General features: G+C 39.3%; 1 long non-coding RNA gene across 2 annotated transcripts; it reads left to right on the top strand.

Moving 5' to 3' along the window:
- Positions 1–604: 604 nt before the first annotated feature.
- Positions 605–23,514, top strand: LOC141997265 (uncharacterized). 2 transcript variants are annotated; one of them, XR_012641699.1, is made up of 3 exons: positions 605–698; positions 10,871–10,953; positions 23,482–23,514. It is a non-coding gene; the product is annotated as an uncharacterized LOC141997265 (long non-coding RNA). The 2 variants fall into 2 exon arrangements; XR_012641700.1 differs by lacking the exon at positions 23,482–23,514 and adding an exon at positions 16,076–16,209.
- The last annotated feature ends 1,616 nt before the right edge of the window (positions 23,515–25,130 follow it).

Genomic DNA, 25,130 nt, shown 5'->3' with positions numbered 1-25,130 from the left:
CCAACTATCTCACAGTTCAGGGATGTTTGGATCTGGTGGTTTTGTTCCATTCTCATCTATTTTATTGAGATTCTTATTCAACACACATCGCCATGGTACATGAGCACCTTCAAAGGACCTCTTATTTAGACAGTTATGGAGAGGAGGCTGAGATGTGGCATTCTGAGCGGGATCTGAACTTCTCCAAACCTCAGAGATATTGGGTTGCAGGATATTGTTTCAGGCCCATTTCTACTGGAAATCAAAACAGCTGAGGTCAGTTCTAGTCAGAGTGCCTCTTTGTTCAGAGGAACCGTAATGATTTATAAATGGCCTCAGGGCAGCTTTACATAGTCACTATTTTCCCATTCTCCAACTGTACCTTACCCTTGACGTGCCCTGAAATATCCGTCACTTTCAAGTTGCATTAAAGATTTCCAGCACTTTATTTAAACTTTCTTTTGCACCTGACAGCTCTCACTGAAACCTTGCATTGTTAGTTTTCAGGTAGCTTATCTAACAAGTACTAAAGCTGAAATGTTTGTACCGATAGGTAATGATTAGCAGGCCATACCCATAAATAGTGCTGAACTGCAGGTATTTGTAACCCTGCTAAAAGGTCTGCAGACTTGGATACAGAACATGCAGAGACAGCCACTTCTGTCACAGCTGACTGACTAGGGTGAAATCTTTACACCACAATGACACCCACAGAGGAGGTACATTAAATATTTTTTACACTGTAATAGCTGTTTTCCTCGTATTGAACTGTATACTGTATCCCTAGCTCAAGACATGGCTGCTACCTGCAGTCAGTATTTATTCAGGCAACCATAGGATTGATTTTGGTCTTTAGTGGGATGTGAGATAGGAAATATTTGATTCAGGGACTATGGACAGCCCACACTTTTTGTGCATCAAGTTTGTTTGTTTGCAGGTTTTTTCCTGCATTAGATCACAGTAAATCAGGAGACTTTGCAGTCTTTGGCTTTTGACTAGTATAAACTGTGAATAGAATTTCACCCCATATATGCGAAACACAATAAATTAACACTGGAGAAGCAACAACTTTGCCCCCTCCTGCAAACCCTTACTTACACAAGTAGTACTTACTCATGCAAGCAGTCCTACTGTAGTTGAGGTAAGAGTTTTACATGTAAAAATTTGCAGGCTCAAGCCCTTCACTATAGAATGTCTGCATTTTCAAGTGCTTCATTTCTCAGCCATATGCTCACATTAGCACTGATTCTTCTATTTAATCGCCCTAGCTGTTCTTTTTTTTAAAAAAATAGAAAACAAAAAACGAAATTTAAATATATTCAGTTTGGGGAGTTTACAAATTTAGCTGGCTTTGCCAGCAAAGCTTTTAAATTCCTTGAACTCAATCATGACTGTATTGAGAACCACTAAACTGAATTTTCAGATTAAGGCATAGTTCAGATTAACCTTCAGTTAAAGGGCATTGTGCGAATCCTCACAGAAAAATTCAAATGCTCATAACTTTAAAACTACTGGCATTTTTTCTTCAAACATGGCTTGATTTATTTTATTTATTTTTAAGTCGCAGTGGTCTCTAATAGACCAGGCTGAAACTTCTTGTTTCAGGCATATTTTTACTTCTGGGGACAATGTTTGATGAAAAATGTAGGTGGGATTGGCTTTTTTTTTTTATTTCAAGTGAAACAAAACCAGCTGAATCATTTTGCAAACGAAAGTCACAGTTTTGTCAGACTCCAAGCATTAAAAGTTCATTCCAAATTTGACTTATTTGAATACATCAAGAAAATGAGAGAAAAATTGCTGAAATCAACTTTACTGTGATGGGTGCTACTCAGGCCTGCTATAATATTAGATTAAATGAAAATTTATTTCCCACCATAAGTGGCAGAGCAGTTTACTGTCACATAGGGAATCTAATTCCTTTGTCCTTCAATGCCTCACTTTCAGGAGCTGGAAGTACCATGAAAGGAAATTTTTTAGGACATGTTTAACATATAAAAAGGAATGCTTCCTATAATCAAAATCTCTCTGCTGAAATTATCAATATTTTCACTTGTTTCAGTTTGCTTAGCAATAGCTTTTTAAAAATAATTGTTGTCTACATATGCCAGTGTATCATATAAAACAGTTAATCTTAAGAAGGTTCAGCTCTTTTCCCGAATTCTTAATCTAGAGGTGAGCCTTTCTGTTTTAAATTCCTAAGCAAGAAATGAAAAGCAAAATTCTACACCACTTGAGAATAGGGAGTGTTAATGAATGAACTTCCAATTTTTAATGAGACAGCAAGAAATTGCCTAATTTTCCTTACTTCTGAATTACAGAATCCAACTTAATATAATGCTGAATTCCATTGCCATCCAATATCTCATATAGACCTAACAGTTAGTTTTATAATTGTTTTCTTTTATCTATGTGACTAATGAAAAGTACATGATAAGGGACCCTGCTAAGAAGCAAATGAGGATATTAAGAGTTTTCATGTGTCAAGAGTTTTATGTATTAAATGTGAGAATTAAATTAGTCTTCGGTCTCATGGAAATTTATATCTTGGCCCCTGTCATATACTGTATATTTAATTAAAATGATCATACATTTTGCTTCAGAGTTGTAAAATTATTTTTAAATGAAAGTAATTTCTTCTGGGGCCTTATTTAGGCTGTGAATTAAAAGATGTAGAGATCTCAAGATAAGTAATAAGGTCTTTTAGGACTGTGGTCAGTGCTCATTCTTGCAAGATTAGTTAGCCTTTTGATAGATACAAATTAGAACCTCTCTTGGAATTAGGATTTTCTATAATTATTATTGCGGTATTAATGTTGAAAACAGAAACCTTTTTTCCCTGTGTTTTGTCATTCCTCCTCCAAAAAACACACCACATAGTTGTTCCAATTAGAGTCACAGAATTTTGATCAGAGTTTCATAAATCCCAGAGTAACATAGAAATCTGTCCATTGCCTTTATCTTTTAGTGTGGTTAAAAGTAAAGCTCTGTGTTGAAAGACACAGTGATTGGAATGACTTATGCTGACCAGTTCCAATTTTCTCTCCTTGTAAACTCTATTTAGTGTTACAAAAACAATTCAAAGGCAGATCGTAGGTGCCACATATCTCCTCTAACCTTTAAATCAAATTTAGTATTTCACTCTGTAGTATGCCACCAAGCAAAACTTGACAGCTTAATAAAGTGGAAATTTTAGGCAATAAATCTAAGAATTCTTCCATCATTCATGAGAAAAGAGATCAAAGTTCTTGCTTTATTGCTGAATATCTTCCAAACAGGAGCTTATGAAACTTGGATAATAAGAACGTATATTGTCAAAAGTGAATGCTGCGCTAATAAAAGAAATTAACAAGGAACATCCTTCTGTCTTCGCTTTAGCCATAGCATAGACAGCATAATATGCTGCAGCCATCTTGAGAAATATCAACTAGTAAAATGCAGTGACTGTATTATCAGTGATGAGTTCTGAATTGCAACATGTGCCAGTGCTGGAAAAAAACACTTCCCTGATGCTGAACTAAACATGTGATTCTGATAAGTAGTCCACCTAGTAACAGTCACACAATTTGGGTCAAGTGTTTGCTCCTCAAATTTGGTGCAAAACTGTGCTGCTTCTGCCTCGATTGTCAGTAAGAAGCACTCATGTCTGTCCCTGCTAGATGTCGATATTTATGGACACAGTTGCAAGTTTTCTCCTGCAAAGCTATTTTTGTAGAAAGTTTTTGACAAGTGTCTACAGTCAAGGGTAAGGACATTGTCTAGGAGGGTGGAGGTAATGGAATCAAGGAACACAGCCCTGAAGATTAAAGCCAGAGCAGGAAAGAGGGGAAACAGTTAAAATGGTTTCTACTGTAGCACATCAGGAGAGCAAGAAAATGATAGAATTTCCAAATACAAAAAAGACCTTTAGCTCACATAAAGGTTACTGGCAACAGAAGGTTAGGGTCTCATTCAGGAAAGCACATAATCAGGTGTAACTTTAAGTGCCTACATAATTATCTTGCTGCACCAGGACCTAAATGCTGACCTATCATAGAACAGAGTAATCTTCAATGTCACTAAACCACACACTTTTTGTAATTCACACAGAGTTGGGGAGGTCCCTACCTCTGAGCAATGATTTAGCACTTACTGTAGTGTGGGATCATATGACTAGGATTCCATTATGCTATATTCCATTTATTAGTCCACTCTGCAAATGTTGCCAGCCTCCATCATGCATTGGTCCACATTTCCCATAAGAGCATTGGCACCTTTTTCTATGCCTCTCCTTGATAATAGATAGTCCTCCTTCAACTATTCTGTAAAGCCAGTACCTTGTCCTCCTTCAAGTCTCACTTCCAGCTATCATGATGCTTTTGGTAAATTGCAAAGATGCCTTTGGTAGATTGCTAGTGGACAGTAACGTATGACCAGCACAATAACCTAGCTCTGAATCTTTCATGTGTGTCTAAATGTGGGAGTTTGGTTGATGAAGCTTTGCCTTCCTTTGGAAAGCAGCCAGCTCCAATTAAAAGATGCTAAACAACAGTGGACAGAGGTACATGAGCTTCACCTCACTTGAGAGGGTCAATAATATGCTTAATGGAGCTGTCAGAGTTTGTCAAACCCCTTTGTTAAAATTCTCCCATGCAACTGAAAGAGGCTTGGAGTTATTTCCATGATGCCAATGTGGCCCTGCTCTCAGATGCTGCTCATTTATCCTTGCTTCACATTATGTATTCCTGAGGCCCATTAAAATACTGAGCAAGAGCAACGGTTTGGAGGTGCCAAGTATTTCAAAACTTCTTATTGCGGGAAGGATATTTCTAATCTCCCTGACAAGGTGTTTATCTCTAGCCTTCAACTCCAGTTTGATAGGGTGAACGTCTCAGTAGCCTATCAATATTAACAGTACAATTGTCAGAAACAGAGTATAAATGCTTGCAGCAAATGCACGTGTTATACATTTGTTTACCCGGTAGTTTTGTCATGAGAAATCGGCTTTGCTTAAATGGGAAGATATACGAATCAGTTCTCCATTCCCTCACCCATAAGAGTTTCTTCAGGGGAGTTTTTCGTTTGATTTCAATGGACTTTGGAGCAGGTCTTGAGACACCCTTCTTAAGAGTGGCATCACTGTCACACAGAGACCCTAACTGATCAGTTAATTAAGCTCTATTTAAGTTCTTAAAAGCAGGGCTTAAGTGGTGCAAAGGGCCTTTTGCAGGCTCTTTGCACCAAAATTAATTTCATCCTAAAGCACAAAGAACACAAGCCTCCTCATTGTCTGCCAGGTTCCTTTTGGCCTTTTTTTAATAAATCACTAGGTACCTGTATAATACTGGTAATATAACTGAGCACAGAGCCTGGAAAATATACCTCTTCCCTCCCCTACTTGAGAATAAACACCAGGCTTCATCACAATATATATTCTCTATAAATGCTTGGACTTTCCTCAGGCATTAATCTTGCAGTGTGGATGGAAGACCATTACCCAGTCATATGAATCACTTCCATTGACATTATCTGATCAAAATAGTAAAGGAGTTGGAATTTGCTTTTATCAGTTTAGTACAAGCTAGAATTCAGATGGAGACCATTGTCTCTGTGTTCATTTATTGTCTAGTCTGAGCCTTAGAAAAATCCATAACTTCTATGAAACTCATCAGCAATATAAGTAATTGTGTTTAATTTGCTTTTTGGTGAATTCATGTAAGATGGAAAATTACATTAGAGGACAGTCGCATCTGGAATTGGGAAGGGAAGGCACGACTACAGTAAGAAGCACAATGATACACACACTGTGACTGTGTCAGCTCTTTTTTCCTTTTAAAGTCAGAGGAAAAGTGAATTAAGATCTTATGACAGTGGAAGATAAAGGGCCTGATCTAACGTCTGCTGAAGTCAGTGCAGGGACTTCCACTAACTTCATTGGGTTTTCGAACAGGACCACATAACATTGGGTAAAATCAGGCATACCGTGTTGTTGACAACAAGCTCCCTCATGTAATTCTGCCCATTTACTTCACCCCAGGGGGTTAGCATGGAACCAGTTGCCAGCTCCCTATGGGTAGGATTCACAAAGATATTTAGGCACCAAAGTCCCATTGGTTTCACTGAAATCACCTGGGAGGTTGGGGCCTAAATACTTTTGTGAATCCTCCCCCTACCCCCATGGATCAAATGAACCCAACTTCCAAATATGCATCCATAATTGACTGCCTGACCATTTGTACACCCAGTTTGCTCAAGAAAACCACATATTATGGGTAGAAAAGTTTGCACACTTTTGCAGGCACAGTCAATGCCCTGGGCAACAGGCACAGCTGAAAATTTGGTCATACAGTTTTAGATTTTCATTAGTATGATAGTACAAAACCAGAATTCTAACTGACAGCTGAATCAGACCCTCTTGATCACTCTGCTAATATGATAGTAAAGACTGAAATAATTAAGAGCATTCTCTATACATGACTAAACACATTGTCTATCACTAAAGGGTCCATTTATGAGACGCTACCGCATATACATAAGTAAGCACACTTCTTTTATGATTGCCTACTAACTTAAATTGTACGAAGATTTTGCCAGTATATGTGTGTGTGTGTGTCTTACTTGGAAATTAACTTGTCTTATTTATATTCCACCACAAGCTCTGTAGTTTGTGGATTTGATTGGTAAGGAATTCAGTATATAAATGATAAAACAGCATGGCATATCAGTAGGAGAAAAAGAGGCCAGGTTTTAAGCTGATGTAAACAAGTATAATTCCATTGAGGTTATGGAGCTACACCAATTTACACCAGTTGAGGATCTGTTCCATAAAATATTCAGACTTCACATTTGGCAATATTAAGGCAAAAGGAATAGGTATAGGGTAAATTTTCTTTCAGAAAGATCTAAATTAGTAGCTTAAGTGCCATTGAAAATCAATGGAATTTAGACTCGGTCATTTAGGAGCTTTGGAAAATTTAATCCATAGGTTCTGCAGGATTTTGACACTTTGTTTCCTATATTTATTTATTCGCAAATGTTTCCTGATGCACAAAAATAAAAATAAAAAAGATACCATTATTGTTAATGTAGGGAATACAAATCTTCAGTCAGTATTGTTCAAATAGTTACCGAATAATGCAAATAGGAGAAAAGTTCTTTCTTCTGGACATTGCTCATAAAACAATAACAGATGAATATGCTCCCAGAGTAAACATACATTATTTCAAATTGGTCCTATATTTAAATATGAAATGAATTGACATTTTTTTGTGTGAGCTAATGAAGCTGCTGGGAAAAATCTGAGGATGAAAAATAGACAATTAAATGATTCTTTGGAAGCCTAAAAAGGATTTGCATATCTCGTCTTAATGATGAGTTTGCAGTTCTCTTCATGCAGGGTATAGGCAAAGTGCAAATGTAAATCTGTAATGGCATCCAGAGTCCTTCAGGTTACTGGGATGAGTTCTTTGTGTAACTGCTGTCATCTGCAAAGACAGATGCCCAAGGCAGGGAAACAATGAAAAAGTAACAGGTAACCATCTCCTTTCATGTTGCCACAAATATAATTCTATCAAATATTTAGTTTGCAAAAAAGGAATATAAAACAGATACAATATGTACCGTCAAAAACTCAGCATTCATTTCCCTGGGCACACATGGTAAATGTGTACATTCCTACACCTAGAACAGGAGATACTGCAATTTATGACTTTTTAATGGCTCCCATTCAGCATAAACTGGTCTTAGACTGAACGTAGGAAATGCCACACTGGAGCAGACTAATGGCCTGTCTAATCTGGTGTCATATCTCTGGCAGTGGCCACATGCTATGGGCATTCAGTGAAATTGTGATGCTTTGCTAGGCCAGATGAATTGTAATTTGGATTCATATTAAATTCTGTCATTGTCCCAGCAAGGCAGGATTTGAGGAAATAGCAAAAATAAGATTGGATTGTTATTCCTTATATGTATCAGAGTAGTGCTTAGAGGCCCCCACCAAGATCAGCATTCATTTATGCTATATGTCACAGTTCAGGGCAACTGCACTTGTATTTCCCCTCCATGGTCCAGCAAGGGCACCTGCTCTAGTCTCCCACCTCCTTAGCAGTCACTTCTCTTGGGTGAAGACCTGCATCTTCTCCCTTCTGACCACCATTTTTCCAGGCTGCTAAGTTCCCTGCCTACACGCCCCAGCAAGTCAAACTGCCTAAGTAGGCCTGCTTTGCATTCTTTCCAAACACTATAAAGAGTGTAATTAACCACAGTTGAGTCACCACACAGCTCTTTCTAAGCAAGTACATTTATTCTCAAGGTGAAAGCATTACAGAGAAAACATAGTAAAACAAAACAAAAAAGAACCTACATACATTCTGATAAGCTTACCAGAGATCACACCAACTCCAACAAGGGCTCTGGCAGATGATCAGGCCTTCAAACTACACCAAGTGGTTTGCCAGTGGTCATAAGTTCAGAACAGTTTTTGCTCAGCCCTGGTCTACACTGGGGGGATCAATCTAAGTTAGACAACTTCAGCTATTTGAATAACGTAGCTGAAGACGACGTACTTAGATCGACTTACCGTGGTGTCTCCACCGCAGTGAGTGAACTGCTGCCGCTCACCCATTGACTCTGCCTGCGCCTCTCACAGCGCTGGAGTACAGGAGTCAATGGGAGAGTGCTTGGGGACTGCCAGTCTAGACACGATAAATCGACCCCCACTGGATTGATCACTGCCCGCCGATCCGGTGACTAGTGAAGACATACCCTTAGAACAAGAACCCCCATGAATCTATGATTCCTTCCTTTATACAGTTTCGGCCTTTGAGCTTGGGACCTAGGAACAGGTAATCAGCAGACAATTGCCCTCTCCTCGGGATCTAGTTTCAAAGGACTGTGTTTTTGCATAACTGGAGCTGGTGGGCGGGGGAGAGGTGGATATTTCCCAGGAAATCTACCTCATATGTATTGTTGCAAAAGTTAATTCTTCTCTACTACATTGTTTAATGTAGTTCACTGATCATCCAGGCCCACAATACTGCATAACTTTTGCATTTAATACAATGGACTCCAAAGATACTTAAACTTCATTCAACAACATCTCCCAAAGATACTGCAGGAACTTACCATAACTGTCACATTAGCAGCTGGACAGACATATACCAAGAGACATTCCTTGCTGCAAAAAACTTAGTCTAAAGACAAAAGGTAAAAGGGGGAAATCAGACAAAGAGGTGGAGTGATTTTCCCAAAGTCACACAGTAAAACAGTTGGGAACAGAACCTACCTTCTGAGTCCTATGGTGTGTCTATACTGCAGTCAGAGGTGTGACTACCACACAAGTGGACATATCTGACCTAGCTTTAATCTAGCTAGCTCAGATAACAATAGCAGTGAAACCGTGGCAGCACAGGCTGTACAAGCCCACCTGAGACCCGGGGTATTTACTTGAGTGGCTTGTTCCGTGTTGACTCCCAGGCTGCTGCAGTCACACCTCTGACTGCCATGTAGAAATATCCCTAGTCCTAGTCCCTGTCCAATGGATCATGCTGCCTCTTGATATTTCAAAGGATATGCTGACATGCTTGGGCCATAAGCATAAGGACTGACTGGCTTAGTAGAGCCATGGTCATGCTACTATTTCACCTTAATTCTCATAGGACTAAATAGTTCATAGAAATTGTTTCCTCACTCTGCCCTGCTAAACTTTCATTGATTGCTATGGATATGGGTCATGTACCCAGAGCTAGAGATCGTCACTCCATTGGTATCCACCACTAACTACTGATATAGACCAGTATATGCAAGAGGAGGATCAAACCCATTGTATATAACTTTAGGGACAGATTTTCAAAAGGCTCAGCCCATGACTACCCTTTTGAAACTCCGGCTACATCATTTAAGTGCCTAAGTAGGAGCTGAACTCTCTTGAAAATATGGCCCTTAGATGCATGATTCTTATAGATCAAGTCCAGATTTCCTTACTCAGACAAAATTCATCTAGCCTGAGTCAGACATCAAGCCATCAGGACTGAGGGCCTGGTTTTCAAAGGTATCTAGGCATCTAAAGCTGTAGATAGGCACCTACTGGGATTTTTAAAAGTACCCAAGATGCTTACGTGCCTAATTTCCATTGAAATCATTGGACCTTAGGGACCTAATGTTCTTAAGTCCCATTACATGTCTATCTGGATCTTTAGATGCCTTTGTACCTTTGCAAATCTGGCCCTGAGTCCCAGAATAAATAGCAAACATTATAAAAACATAAAACCACCAATATTTTAAATACACATAAATCCCTTGACTTTGGCTACAAATCACTTATACGGAACATACCACGTTAATTATAACTAGTTTTTAACTACACATACACAATAAGCATTTCACAGATGCAGAATATAATTAGATTTGTGCCAGGTGGCTGATACCTACTACCCACATCGCATTCTCACTGCACAACAGGAAAATACCGGAGATGCACACAGGCCTCTGCAATACACCCTCCCTTCCCAAAGATATTAAGTGTTAACCTTCAAATAAGAACTTTATACAGAGAACCAGAATTTATACAAAGTTAGTCTGAGCAAATTTTTGTTTGAGTTGTTTTGTGCCTGATGTATTAATCTTAGAGGTAGCCAAATAGCATCTAGAGAATACTAAATTCAGCAAGCGGTTGTCTGGTTTGTTTCATTATGGCTTTTGGGGAGGGCGCGAGGGGGTATGGTTTTTTGTTTTCTGCACGACTGCATGATTTTTTTTCAAATATATTGAGTAACTGCTAATATTCAAAGTATATTACAAAGGACATTTTTGAGCAATACCAGAATTCAAGCTTTGAAACGGGTCACCTAAATCTGATTGATCCTAATTCAGTGCCCGCTGAATTTGATAGGAGTTTTTCCATTAATTTCAATAGGTATTGAATCAGACCAGTGGTTTTGTTCCTGCTTCCTGCTTGGATTATTTAAGTATTATATACTTGGAATGGGTCACTTACAGGTACTAAATGTCAAATCCATATTTTATTCACTTGAATCATCCAGACCACCACCCAACCTTTGTGTATTCACAAATAGGTGCAAATCAATGGCTAATCAGATCCACTTGCATGCAAATTTATCTGATTTATGAGTATCACAGACATTAAGTCCCTGAGTTTGTATGAATAATCAGTTCCTAATTGATTTGCCCTGGGTTATATAGATAGCATGTGGCAGAGCCAAAAAGAGAACTGAGGTCACCTGGCTCTCGCTCCTGTGTATTAACCACCAGCTCAACCTTCCTACCTGGAATGGAAGGGTCACAACTTCTTCAAGTCAGGACACCAAGCCTGAAACTGTCAGACCACCGTCTTTCAACATGTGCATAGCTAGTGACGACGTGCCTTTTTCATCTGGTGTCAGCTTCCCAGGGAGAGCAGTCCTTGTCTCTTTGAACTGACTTCTGGCTCTGCGGAGGCTATGATCTTTATCTAATTCGTTGCCAGCTCTGCAGAGAGTAGGCTTCTTGCCTGCTGCCAACTATGCCTCTTGGCACAAAAATCTCTGTCCTTGGAAAATGCACACACATCAAAAGAGTCATCCAGGAGCTGGGGTGTAATATTGTAATAAATTTGCATGTAAAATTCAAACAGAAAAGAACTATCCATATTCTATGGTCACATCTCTGTATAGCAGACACTGGGCTCCTGAAGATGTGTGCACAACTGAAAGTCCCTAATGCTGACAAATCAGGTAGTTCAGGTTAGCTGTCGGAATGGGCCATGGAGGAGAAACTCTCTCCAGCTTCAGAAACAGTTCTTTGTAGCACATGATCTTTGCAGGACCTTCTTTAACTTCTGGCAGACATTCAGAGTGTCGCTGAGTATGCAAAAGGTATTTCCGCACCTCGAGAATCAGAACAATCCATCTTCAACAACAAAAACCATTGCATACAGATTTCAAGACAACTTTCAAAAAAAAGGATTAACACATTATTAAAAAATGTGGGTTATATTTTTGCAGGAGACTTTGGCTAAAGGTTGTTGTGAGAGCAAAAAAGCTTTTCTAGAAGGGATGGGAGAGCTCATTCTGCCAAATTCAGAAGAAGGTCATAAATGTTGAGCTGTATAACTATTACATATTCCTTTACTACATATTATCCCTCAAGATTTAGAGATTCTTCTGGCTTTTGAGACAGGCAACCATTTTGTGGTCAGTTCAATGCAGACTCCCGCAGAGCAGAGAGACACAATATGTGCTCTCTCAGAGACATTATCTTTCATATTTTTCTTGGTTTTTGTCCTTAATATAAAATAGGTCAGACTAAAATTATGAAGTTGTTCTTCATGAGTGGAAAAAATATATACGTTGTGTTCTAAATCTAGAACAGATCTCAAAGGGCTGCTGTATTTTTTTTTCTATCTTATTACCCTGGTTATCCTAGAAGAATTCTTTGCAAACAAGTATCCTTACTATTTGCTCAGAGTAGGCCTTGAGTTTCTATGGCTCTTCAAGAAGATGGAATACAAGTGCTTTTGTTTTTAAATGGATTGTAAGAGCCAGATTCTCCTTTTAATGCACATCTGTGGCTCATCTTGAGAACAGAATCTATCCCTCAGAGTTTAAAGCAGAAAAAAAGGATGCATAACAGAGAAAAAGTGAGCGTCTGACAATTTATTTGTAAGATGAAAGGAACAAAATTGAAGTGCAGGTAACTTATTCTTTTTTAAAGTTTATTATGAAGGAAATGAATTATGCTTTGCTGCTGTTTCATCAGTACAGAAAAACCACAACTGTTTCGACAGTTGAAATAAATCATTTTATTTGCTATGCAAGCCACTGAAGATGTTTATTCCTTTTTCTTCTTTTCACTAGTTCTCTATTTTCTACCCTGATTCTCTTTCCCCCTCCCCTGCCATGTTTCTTTAACTTTCTTAGTCCTAGAGCTGGGTTAAATTTCAGATGAATGGTTTATTCAACAACAAAAAAATCAGTTTCTGTTGCCGTGAAACTATTTGCAAATTTGATGCAAAATTCACGAAATGGTGAAAATTTAGAAATTCACAAAACAGTCGGAAGAGGAGGAGGAGGGTGGCGGTGTTGCTTTCCCTCCCTCCCACTTACAGCCTTTAGCCCAGTACTTAAGGCGCTCATTGGGATTCCCAGGTTTGAATTCATACTCTGAAGCAAAATGGACTTTTTTGATTCACCAAAAAATTGGAAAAAATTCAGATTTGGTTCAACCTGAACTAATTGTTTTTTCAGTTTTTCAGAACTGCTACCAAACCAAGTCGATTATTCACTCAGTTCTACCCCTGAATGCTAGTAGATTGCAATAAAACTCCAGAACCTTCAAGGTTTTCAGGCACTTCACCTCCTTCACATTCAGCTCAGTATTAGAAGGTTCGCATTATCCAAGAACCAAATCCAGCTTGCATTACTCATGTGAGGAGTCCCAGTGATGTAAAAATCCATTGAAACTGATCACTTGAGGAACGTGAGCAGTATTTCATCCCAGGGCGGCACATGAAGGTACTAACACATTGAAATTAATGGCAGTCTTTCTGTTGACGTGAATGGGCTTTGGATCAGGTACTTGGTGATATTTACTGCATATGTTTGGCTAGATAGTATATACAGACACACAAAGGAACATTAGAACCACCATAGAGAGTAGACCAATAACTTGTAAAATCCAGTAATCTGGTCTATATAGCCAGTACCTGGTTGTCCGGGGAAGGCCTGGTCAACCAACAACAGCATAACAATCCTAGTGCACTTAGTCATGTATGAGAGAAGAATGTCCTCATGATGAAACAAAAATATTCTTCTTGACACAGCCAATGATCACTTTATGCCCTGAAGCATGAATAGTGATAGTAAAAAAAAGTATATTAAACTTATATATCATTGACGAAGTGAACCTAATTGTGATTTACTTTTTGTCTTGGAAAAAAATCTTTTATTCAAGAATCACAAGAACCAGAAAGAACAAATCAGTATTCAAACACCACATCTCAATCATCTGCAGAAGATGGATTATAGGCTTCTAAGAAATGAGGGGATAGCAATATTTTAATTATTTTTAATTATACCATAATAAAAGCTGTTACAGACCAAAGAATACCTTAAACTAATTATCAGCCTGAATATGATATTAAGAAAGGCTTTTCAAAGCTTAATAGAAATAAAAATGGATAGGACAGAAAATTAAAGAAAAAAAAATACTAGAAAAGAGAATAAAACAATCTTTGAAGAAGACACACAACCCTTCTGGGAGGATTAGGGGCACTGACTTGGATATCATAGTGTGGATCACACCCAGATATATCTCCAACTGAAGGTATGCACTGAAATCAAATATCACCTTCTGTATATTGAGGGAAAACATTATTATACTTCTGCTACCCCTGCCAAGCATATACTGTACTACACTTCTGAATCTTCTAGCCTGGAAACCAATACAATGTTCATAAATGTTTAGGTCAGCCTTTGAATAAGGAACCAAATAACTGCAAAATCCAAGTAATGCTTTTAAAAGAAGAATTTCAAGGTTAATACCATAGTGAGAATGTGAAGTACTGCTGCACCCTGGCGAAAGACTCTCTGCCCCTGAGAGTTAGGAGTGCTTAAGAACTTAAGAATGACCATACTGGGTCAGACTAAAGGTCAATCTAGCCCAGTATCCTGTCTTCTGACATTGGCCAGTGCTAGGTGCCCCAGAGGCAATGAACAGAACAGGTAATCATCAAGTGATCCATCCCCTCTCACCCATTCCCAGCTTCTGGCAAACAGAGGCTAGGAACACCATCCCTGCCCATCCTGGCTAATAGCCATTGATGGACCTATCCTCCATGAACTTATTAGTTCTTTTTTGAACCCAGTTATAGTTTTGGCCTTCACAACATCCTCTGGCAAGGAGTTCCACAGGTTGACCGTGCATGGTATGGAAAAAATACCTCCTTTTGTTTGTTTTAAAGCTGCTGTCCATTAATTTCATTTGGTGACCCCCTTGTTCTTGTGTTATGAGAAGGAGTAAATAACACTTACTTATTTACTTTCTCCACACCAGTCATGATTTTATAGACCTCTGTCGTATCCCCACTTAGTCGTCTCTTTCCAAGCTGAATAGTCCCAGGCTTATTAACCACTCCTCATACGGAAGCTGTTCCATGCCCCTAATAATTTTTGTTGCCCTTTTCTGAACCTTTTGTGTGCCCATTGATGGTTCGGTCAATATTTTGCTATCTGGGCCTGTGCCCGCCTGTGAGGTACATGAGATGTTTTCTTATATCACTTTCAAAATAACTGTCTTCCGGAACTGCTATCCCCCAAGAACATTCTGAATCTTAATAGAGTCTCTGGGATGGATTGTGGTCTTATGCTTTGAACAAAGGACTCCAATGGTCCCACCCCTGGGTCTGCCTCCCTGTGTCTCAGTTTACCCATCTATAAAAGAAGCATAATACTTATCTCCCTTGCAGGGCGAGTGTGGGGGTGGTAACCCACCAACTCCCATACAGTGGACTGTGTTGCCCAAACCAGAGCTGAACTAAGTATGTTCACTGAGTAGTGAACACGTTGTATGCAGACAAGAAAGCACTGGCGAATTTGGTGCTCTTTGAAGAGATATTGGCTTGGCAGCTGTGGAGTGGAGAATCCACATGTGATTAAGACCACTCTTATTCTGAAAGCATTTAAACATGTGCCTAATCCCACTGAAACTAATTGGACTTAATCACATTCTTAAGTGCGTTGCTGAATTAGGGCATTTATCAACAGAATGGGTAAAGAAAAGAAGTGAAAGCTTTGCCCTCACTTACCCACAAAGAGTCATGGGGGAACGCCATGGAGGGTGAGCGAGGGTTGCTTGGATTTCATACTGCAGCACTGGTTTGTCAAAGGATAGTAAATCTCAGCCTTCCCGGCTCAGTACCTGTCAGAGCAGTACCTGGGACATAATGTTAAGTACCACACTCCCCTGAGGGAATTAAATGCCAGCCAGACACAGAATTTTTGATTCACACTGAAGTATTGCTGACAAAGTTTAATCTCTAGCGTATTGTGAAAAATTTCACAAAAAATTTGGAAAAGTGAAAAAGAAAAGTAGCTTTTGCTGTTTAACCTGCTTTCTATTTTAGCAAACGCAGCGGCTGAAGGAGTTCCAGATAGTTCTGTCCAGTTCAGCTTCAAAACAGGAAGAATGAAGAAAGGACCGATGGGTGACAGGAGTCTGTGCATTTTTTTATTAAATTTAAACTGTTAGGTTGAGGGGTTTTTTTATCTTTGTTCCGAGCAAGTAGCACCTTATTCCCCAAATAATCTCTTTGAAGTCAATGGGACTACTCATGAATGAAGATCTTATTCATCATAAATAAGGGAATTAGAATCTGGCCCTTAATTATTTGCTAGGCAAAGTCATTGTAACACAATATCTGTATCTAGCGTTTAATTTGCAGTGTTCCTGCTTTTCAACAGTACCACATGCAAAAACGCTCGGCATTTCACTAGACATGTTCTCATTATCTTCAGTTGCAAAAAAAAGCAATTTTCACAGTTAAAAATTGCTTTTCCTGTTGAAGAGCTATTTCTCTCCATCTGAAAAAAAAACTACAGTTGACTTACTTTAATTCCATATCCCTTTGCCTCAGTTAAATAAAGGCCTATGAGTTAGAAATCTCGACTGGAGAAATTCATTGCAATGCAATGTGATCCCAGGGAAAAAAATAAAATTAAAAGTTTAGTACTTTGGTCTTGGACAGAGTTGGCTAAATTAATTGTTAATAATCTACCTCCTATATCTAGCTCTTAGTTCTGTTTCCATGTTATGATTTTTCTCAGCTGGTTTGTTATAATTGTTCAATGGATAATTTGTGCAAACAAATTTTACCCAACAAATTGCTTGCAAACATGTAAGTATGAACATTAATTATCCATTATTTGTTCCGCGAAACTGATGAACTAGATCACATAATATTCTTTCTCCTTCCCAATTGAATGACCTGAGCATTATAAGAAGTGGAGTCTCATTTTTGTTTGCAAATTATTCACAAGTATTTGTAAATATTGGACAAATGTATGAGAGCACTTCCAATAAAAGTATTCATAAAATATGTATTAGTGTGACTGCTCAGGATAGTCTTGCTGATTAAAACTTACCTGTCCAAATATATGCAAATAAGCAAATATGAACACCAACAAAGCAAATTCAAGTTTCATTTACACAAAACCGTATGAACATTTCTCTCTATATTCACCTAGTCAGAGACAGAATATTAGTGAAATTAATGTAAAAATATACAAGTTGTATGAAAATATTAGATTAATGAATGTTATGTTAACATTCTTACACTGATGGGTGATAAACATAATAATTTTAATGTCTAATCTTTTAAATCTGATAATGTTTGTTACACTAGCTTTAAGCTAGAGGAATACGTAGACTGGGGGCTCAGTCAACTCCCATTAAATATAGCAGAAAGATTCCTATTCATGACAGTGAATCATGCCTTACGTTTGTTTACACAAGTAAAGGTGTTTTTATTTTAAAATAAAATTCTGAGCATTGAAGTAAAAAAAAAAATTTTAGACTCTCCTTGCATAAAATCCATCACAGCTCCTTAGGTTCAATATACTTTAAAATAACCATTTTTTTATTCCTTCTCGTCCTTAAAGAGGTGTGCCACAGCTGGTAAAAATGCAGAAAGCTTTGCAGAAATACATAGATTTTATACAAATATGTGCAACAACAGAGAAGCTGCTTTCTGATAAATATTCAACATTATCGAGAGGGTATTTATGGTGTCTGACTGCTGGATTCTGTGACTTTGGGTGTGGGCCAGTTATCTAGCTTCTGAACATTCCATCCTGTGTCCAGAGGTTGGAGTGAAGGAAACCAGAGCTCAGCAGAGACAAAAGTAAAACAAAACCAAAGGACTTAAAGGTAAACTTACCAGCCAAGACAGAAGGTGGTGTTGGGCTGTCTTCCAATTTAAAGCTTCTGGGGAGACAGTTCAGAGGTGAGCTAGGAGGAAAGCATCTGCCACAGGGATGGTGATGCTGGTGCAGCTTTGGCAATGACCCAACATTTAGAATGCCTGGAGATGAAGTCAAGTAGTAGCTGCAGAGCTTGTAGGGGGGATCCCACTCACAGAGGTGAAGCAACACAAGACTTACATAGCCGCAGTAAGAATCTACCACTTGGTCACTACTGATTCCAAACTAAATGAGATGCATCACAGTCTTTTGGGGAGGAAATTTCTTTAGGTATTCAGTAACCTTACCCACACTTTTTCAGTAGGTCAATTTACTTAGTAGATTAAGGGTGAAATCCTGGCTATGCAGAAATCAAAGGCAAAACTCCTATTGACTTCAATGGATCCAGGGTTTCACACCACTCATACAAGTGCTCATAAGAGTAGACCAATGATTAATGCCCACTTGTCACTAATTCCATAGAAGTACTATTTCTCTGTCTTTAGAACACACAATCACAATTGAGCTGCAAGGAGTTCTTAGGCTATGTCTACACTAGCACTTTTGTCAGTGCTGACCGACATAAGTTTCCCCAACAAAAGCACCGGTGTGGACAGCGCTATGTCAGCAGGAGATGCTCTCCCACCAACATAGTTACCACTGCTCATTGGGGGTGATTTAATTATGCCAATGGGAGAGCTCTCTCCCACCCGCATAGAGCAGCTATACACAGTGGTACAGCTGTAGTGTAGACATAGCCTCAGTCTGAGGGTATGTCTCCACTACCCGCCAGATCGGTGGGCAGTGATCGATCCAGCAGGGGTCGATTTATCGCGTCTAGTCTAGACGTGATAAATTGATCCCCAAGCACTCTCCCGTCGACTCCTGTACTCCAGCGCCGCGAGAGGCGCGGGCGGAGTCGATGCGGAAGCAGCAGCAGTCGATTCACCGCAGTGGAGACACCACGGTAAGTCGATCTAAGTACATCGACTTCAGCTACGTAATTCACGTAGCTGAAGTTGCGTAACTTAGATTGATTCCCCCCCCCCACCACCACCACCAATGTAGACTAGGACTCAGTGGTGCTTCTTTACCTGAACTGGAAAAGCAGCTTGTGCTGTGCTTCCTCACCTGGCGTTCTTGCTAGGAACTTGCTTTGAAACTGGGGTTACCGAGCCCATTAATAAAGAATTTTAAAATAAGCTTATGAAAATAGTATGATACATATCACTAACTAGCCTTAACAGAACATAGCAGCGTTAATGGTAAGGAAGACACATGCTTGTGCTGTCTACTGACAAAAATTAGATGGTGTGGATTTCAGTGACTCAGGAAATATATGAATCACCCCAAATTATTAATAATTACACTAGATAATGACACATTTAATAGAAAGGAACTAAAAATGTGTAGCATATTTTTACTGACAACATATTTCCATGTTTAGTATAATGATAAAGCGGCATAGGAAAGCATTTGATTTGAGCTATTAAATAAGTGATGAGAATTCAATAAAGTACTGACTGTTTTTTTTAAATATTTATTCTTTTGAAAGAGGAAGAAGAGAGAAATAAGATGATTGTATAAAACATGACATTGTGGCTCTCAGGTTCAGTGGATAGTCCAGCTTGTTTCTTCTCCTAGTAGCCCAGTGAAATGGAGCCACAGTTTAATTCAGGATGCACATTAAACTGTCAGTCTGCTGTTCCCAATTGTGTTATAACTTACCAAGCAAGTATATAATGCAGGATAGTAATAGAGGCCTCAGAATAATTGGATGATAGCAAAGTATTCTCATAGTGTACTGTGAGAGGCCTAGAATCACAGTAATGGCCTAGTTGGAGGTGAGGAAAAGAGGAAGCAAAAACAAACATTAAGCACCACACTTTGACATAAGAGTCTGAAGCAATCTTTTCCATTAATCATTTTTTTTAAACTCATTAATACTGTTTTTGCCCCCTTAATGGCAAAGTCAGACCAATCTTATAGCCCCAACATACAGAACTAAATTCTGCATCCATGTGCAATTTCTATTTGACCTCAAAGACTGGTGGTCTCTGAGCCCAGAACTGGATTATAAGAAGAAGTGGTTACATAAAGCATTGGCAATAAAAACATGGATGCTGAAGAGAAAGTTAGTCCAGAGCTCAGTTTATTCTTCTGCCTTTGACAGAGTCTCATGGTTTTTGGAGGAGGGTGTGTGTGTGTGGGGGGGGGGGGGTGGTGAGAAAACCTGGATTAGTGCTGGAAATGACCCACCTTGATTATCATGCGCATTATAAAGAGAGGTTTCAAAGAGGGATGGGCTATTACCAGCAGGAGAGTGAGTTTGTATGTGTGTCTGTGGGGGGGGGGGGAAGGGTGAGAAAACCTGGATTTGTGCTGGAAATGGCCCTCCTTGATGATCACTTTAGATAAGCTGTTACGAGCAGGACAGTGGGGTGGGAGGAAGTTTTGTTTCATGGTCTCTGTGTGTATATAATGTCTTCTGCAGTTTCCACAATATGCTATGCATCCGATGAAGTGAGCTGTAGCTCACGAAAGCTCATGCTCAAATAAACTGGTTAGTCTCTAAGGTGCCACAAGTACTCCTTTTCTTTTTTCAGTCTGTTTTGAACCTCAGTCAGAGATTTGATGGTTGATATGTTACAGAATATGAAGATACCTGGAAGGAAATGAGCTTTCAATTTGACAGGCTGCAGTTAGGCTGATTCGAACCATTTACCCTGGAAAGCTCCTGCTTCAATTGCAATAGTTGCTTCCAGATGTCACTGACATTTAGGAAGAGCAAGATTTTTTTCTCTCTGGGTGACATCTGCATGTTGTGTTCAAAGCTTGACCAAGTGGGCTTTGCACAGGGTACCAATGTGGTGTGATAACTGGCACAGAATCCTCCAGGAAACACTGAAGCATAGTATGGACTCCTTCTTGAGCTATCACATGTCCCTGGCCAGGGTATCTGTATAATTCCCTCTGATTGCAACCCTTCCTGTGCCCTAGAGATCTTCCATGGTGCAAAAAGGAAACACGGGGAGTGTGTGTGACTAAAATGCATCCGCCTTTATTTTGAGGCTTCCTCAGCTATGGAGAGAATGGGGGAGATCTAATCTTTTTAAAGGTAATTTCTACTATTCCTCCCCTGCCTTCTTGCAATGGCATAGATTGACAGTCCAGTCTTGTACGCATCCATCAGTTGCAATAACAGTTAGAGCCCTGGTGCTGCTGATCTTGGGTTCATGATGGTAGTTTTGGATTACATAGGCTATTTCCAGTGAAATGAAAGTTAAAAAGCTCCAAATATTGACCATAGGAAGTCACTGCTCCAAAGGATAAAATCCTAGATGTCAGCCACTTTCAAAGGTTTAGAAGCTATTTCTGAGTACGTAGAATCCTGTACAGACATAATCAATAACAATTTCAAAGTTATGAATGAAAAAGGACATGATTTTCTTGAAAATCTTACATACTTTGTTTTTTACCAGCTCTAAATAATGAAGTGAAGCTGACATATTAATGCAATAGTTCACAACCATATTTAATCCTCTCTCTTAAATATACAGAGATGGATCAGCAGCAGGAGTGAACCAGCTCCATACAAGTCAATAATAACACAAATAGTGGATTCTCTGTAACATCAAGTCTTTAAATCTGAGGACTTCCGTAACTCTGCCAGAGGCTCTGGGCCTATTGCAGGAGTGAGTGGTGGAAGTTCTGTGGCCTGCAATGTGCAGGAGGCCAGAGTACATGATCATGATGGTCCCTTCTGTCCTTAAAGTCAGAGTCACTAGAATTGTGTCAGTTTACACCATCTGAGGATCTAGCCCATAAAAATAGAACATTAGCCCAGAAAAATTGTTATATGGCAAGATAAATTTCTGGCTTCTGATGCATCCCAAACCATTATAGCAAGGGAAGCTGCCAACATTGTTATTATTCCAAGAGATTTCGAAGTTTTAATACAGATTAACAGCATTTAATGGGTTTATTCTCCTATGCATGCATGCACGTTATTTCCATTAACACTAACATGAGTTATGCATTTCACATTCTGAGAATGCTAAACCCCCTTAAAGAGTACGTTAATCATTTGCTCTATCCATAAAACCTCACTTGGTAAAATTAGAAATGTGTAAAAATCTCCTACTGTTTGGGTACATATTAATTAAGAGCCTTCCACATTAGGCTGAAGATTTTTTTTTTTAATTTTATTTTTTTTGCATAACGGTTCACTGACACTTTTATTAGCTGACAAAGCCACTCCATGAATTAAAACAGAAACACAAAAATAAGTTTGTCATTTAAAAATAATTGGGCTCTATCTGAAGTTTTTGGCAAGAGCGGGGATGATGTGTGCCTAACTTGCATGGGCAATTACAGTAATTGTGCATGAAAATTGGGTAACTGAATATGCAAACGTATATTTACGTCTATAATTACCTGATTGGGATGCACAGCCATGGGAATTGCTCAGTCAGTTTAGGAAAGCAATTACATATGCATTTTATGAATTGCATGGCTACACTATATAAAAATCAGTCTCTCAATTCATCTAATCTAATCTAATCTGAGGGCACTGCAGGACTGTTATGCGATATATGTAATGTTAGTTTGAGCCTCTATGGCACTTGTACTATGTTCCCTACAGTATATTTGACTTAGACCTTTCCAGATATGCATTTAAATGTATATCCATGGAAAGAGGAACTTTCCATGTTCTTCCTATTAATTGTAAATCCTTGTTATATCTGCATTGTCTAAATTAATTCTACCAGCAACCATTGCTTTCCATGATGGTGGAATATTCCATAAATAAATTACCAGTCCAGAGAAGGCAATGTTTGGGCATAACAGGGACACACACACAAGGTTAGCTATTAAACCATTACATGTATGGGCTTTTAAAACAGTGGAGAACACTATGGATTTCCAAAAATTGCTGAAGGAATTTGGAATCTTAAATCCTATTACCAAAAGTGACTCAGGCACTTAAGACCTAAGGTCCCACTGACTTGTGATGAGACTTGGGCCCAGATCGTCAAAGGCACTAAATATCCTCGAGGATCTGGGTACTCTTTAATTTCAGAGGGAGTTTGTCTGACTAATGTGGGTGAAAGGAGTTCAGGACCAGGCCTCCATTTTTGTAACATTAGGGTTTTTAGTATGGCCATGCTTAATATATAAGTACAATAAGAAATATTTGGGAGTTAATCTGGCTTTCCAAGTATAGACGCAGCTTAATAACCACATGTTTTCTAGCTCTGATGGCACAAAGGAGTCCATGTTTATTTACAAGTGTCAAATTACCTGTTATCTAAGGTTCTATGTGCCACTGATTTACAGTGAAACGAGCTAATTAATACAACATATTTCAAGTGGCAGGACAGTTTTTGCTACGTCTTAAACAGAACCCTTGTTATGAATTAACATACACAAATACAACTAATAACAGTAAAGGCTCGGTTGTTAAAAGTGAATGGAAGGATTTGAAGTCCAGAGACCACAAACCTGACACATTGGGATGATTGAAAGACAATAAAAAGAAACTACAGTACCATCTCTCTTCTTGTCCAAGAGATGAACCCCTGACTGTCGCATGGAACGATCCCTGACCATGCAACGAGGATGGTTCTGGAATCCTGGACAGAACCAATGAAACTGGAATGCTGGATCACAGGAACACCGGAATGCTGGAACACAGGACGCGATGACCACCAGGTAAGTGGCTTGTCCTCTTCTTTCTTCTGTCTTCCATCTCCTATGCGTTGTCCTGAGTGGTAGTGCGCGGACTTGCTGATGGAAGTGGAAATGGGTGTTTGCGCTGCATAACACAGAGGTAACCTGGTATCATAAATTACAATCCTGGCCTAGCTAGGACTCCTTTCAAAGGCTAGCAATATGGCAGACACTGACTGTCACTCGGATGGACAGCTCCAAGCAGGACTGAGGCTGCCACCTAAATAGTCTGCGGTTGCTAGGCAGATTATTCAGTCATGTGATCCTAACTGCTCCATGGCTTTTCCCGCTCTAATTTGAAAAAGGCAGGGGAGGAGGGGCGGGAAGCACTCCATGAAAGGGGGGGGCTAAAATGGAGTCCTAGTTGTTGTTTTGTAAAACAAGATGGAGAATCATACCAATTAAGATTTTTCCTCAACAGTGCTTCCTCAGGAACTGCATTTCAGCTCTGTTAAATGAAAGTGTATTCAATGTGTGTGGCTTATAATCTAAAGCCAAAGGACCTGGTTCCCCTCTTGATTATTCCAATGGATTTAGGAGTAACTCCAGTCCATGAAGTCAATGGCCAGTATAAAACAAGTGAAAGTGGGAGAAGAATCAGGCCCAAAATTTGTTGGGTTCTTTTGGCTAAGTAATACAGGAACTACATTTATCATCATCATCATTAATCATCAACAGTCCTATTTATGCAGATCTAAGATTGTGTAAGAGTGACTCTAACTCCTACCTAGGTAGCTGGATGAGTGAGTTTTCTGCTGCTCTTCTAAAACAGTAGGGCAAATCAAACATTGAGTTTCACTGTGGCCCCTCTAATAATTTCATCAGTTTTCTCATGTCAATCTGAGCTCATCTTCCATCCGCTGCAAATGTAGCAGTTAAATCAATTGCTTTTAGTTTATTTGTGCAACACTGTTAGATCAGCTTGCGTCATAATTAAAAAAAAAAAGGGAATCGGGGTGCCAGGTGCTACATGGGAGTCCAGTCTTTCAAAGCTTTCCCCCTCACTAGCCTTGTTCCAGGCTCACAAAGATAATTGATTTGGAAATGTAAGGGGTAACAAATTTACGGGGCCACCCCTCAGGACTGAGGAGATGGCTGGGAGACCCCTCCAAGGACTGAAAGGAACTGCCCACCTGCGCTCACTTCAGGATATTTGAAGGTGTAAAAGGGACAAAGGGATTTTCTACAGAACTTTCTGCAACTTACAGTGCTCCTCTCAGCTTTGGAATTTTACTTCAGCTCTCACAATCCACAATGTGGCACATACAGGCCACAACTACCTGGCTGTGTTTCAAACTTGCGTGCAGAAATTCATTGACTCACCACCAAGAAATGGTTCTGAAACTTGAATAGACCGGCCCACATTTTGTAAAACTTGAGATGTTCCAAGTTCACTATCAAATCCAGTCTCCCTCCTTTTCTTCTAAGGATATCCCCAGGCAGACAGGATTGCTGGAACTAGGGGTGTTGGGGGTCGCGGTAGCACCC

Source organism: Natator depressus, chromosome 13 (assembly GCF_965152275.1).
Source record: "Natator depressus isolate rNatDep1 chromosome 13, rNatDep2.hap1, whole genome shotgun sequence".
Taxonomy (NCBI): Eukaryota; Metazoa; Chordata; order Testudines; family Cheloniidae; genus Natator; species Natator depressus.
This window is presented reverse-complemented; position numbering and strand designations above follow the sequence as displayed.